At 42.3% G+C, this 898-nt stretch overlaps 1 non-coding gene across 1 annotated transcript; it reads left to right on the top strand.

Annotated features, from left to right (window-relative positions):
* Positions 1–74, top strand: trnan-guu (transfer RNA asparagine (anticodon GUU)). Its single transcript has one exon. It is a non-coding gene; the product is annotated as a tRNA-Asn (tRNA).
* The last annotated feature ends 824 nt before the right edge of the window (positions 75–898 follow it).

Here is an 898-nt window from a genome sequence, read left to right as displayed (position 1 = left end):
GTCTCTGTGGCGCAATGGGTTAGCGCGTTCGGCTGTTAACCGAAAGGTTGGTGGTTCGAGCCCACCCAGGGACGAAGTGTTTAACTGTTTTTCCCCGAGTATTCGGTGCCGCACAGTCCCAGGTTGTCATTGTGCGTTTTGGCTGCACGAATCTATTCCGCAAATGTTGCCAGCAGTGCTGTTATCCAATTAGTTCCCACTCCAATATTTTATGAGCATTCAGTTCAATTAAAACGATAACAATTTTTTACATGGATCATGTTCCTCCATCCAGCCCATTAGAAATAAATTATGTTATTGGGTTTAAAGAAACTGGTGGATATTGATTCTATTGGTACATATATAGAACTGGAACTACGGTCTCAAGTGCTCCTCCTATCAAGAATAGACACACACAATCAATGGTTTTACAACTGGGTCATAAACACTTACAAATTTAAACCATTCTCATACAGCGTGTAAATGAGATAGGGATAAATCTTCATCACATGTAAAGATAAATAAATTATTGAGGATACCACTGTTCCTCAGTAATTATATTATTATTTATTTCATTCTGAAGAAGGTTATCGGCGAATTAACGGTGATTAAAAGAATTCTTACTTTTGCACGTTGGCGGCATGTCGTCAATTTTATAAGGTTTTGAATTTAAAAATGGGTTACAATGCTGGTTGAATACATGACCCCAAAGTCTTTTTGGGATCACAGGTTGAGTCTCTCTGGTGGTTTATGCTTTCTTGTAGAGCGCCTGAGTTGGGGCTCCGGTTGTTGGGCGCTGGCCTGTGTGTCTGCTGTTTGCGGTGCCTCAGGCCTATCCGGACTGCCCACAGTGACTGGGCTCTCCTCCCTTTGGTTCCAGTGTTCGGTCACCTGTGCTAGAGTGAACTCTGTATCGTGT

The sequence above is a fragment of the Pristiophorus japonicus genome, unplaced genomic scaffold (genome assembly GCF_044704955.1).
Source record: "Pristiophorus japonicus isolate sPriJap1 unplaced genomic scaffold, sPriJap1.hap1 HAP1_SCAFFOLD_147, whole genome shotgun sequence".
NCBI classification, from domain to species: domain Eukaryota; kingdom Metazoa; phylum Chordata; class Chondrichthyes; family Pristiophoridae; genus Pristiophorus; species Pristiophorus japonicus.
Note: the sequence above shows the minus strand (reverse complement) of the source record. Positions and strands in the feature narration are given on the sequence as shown.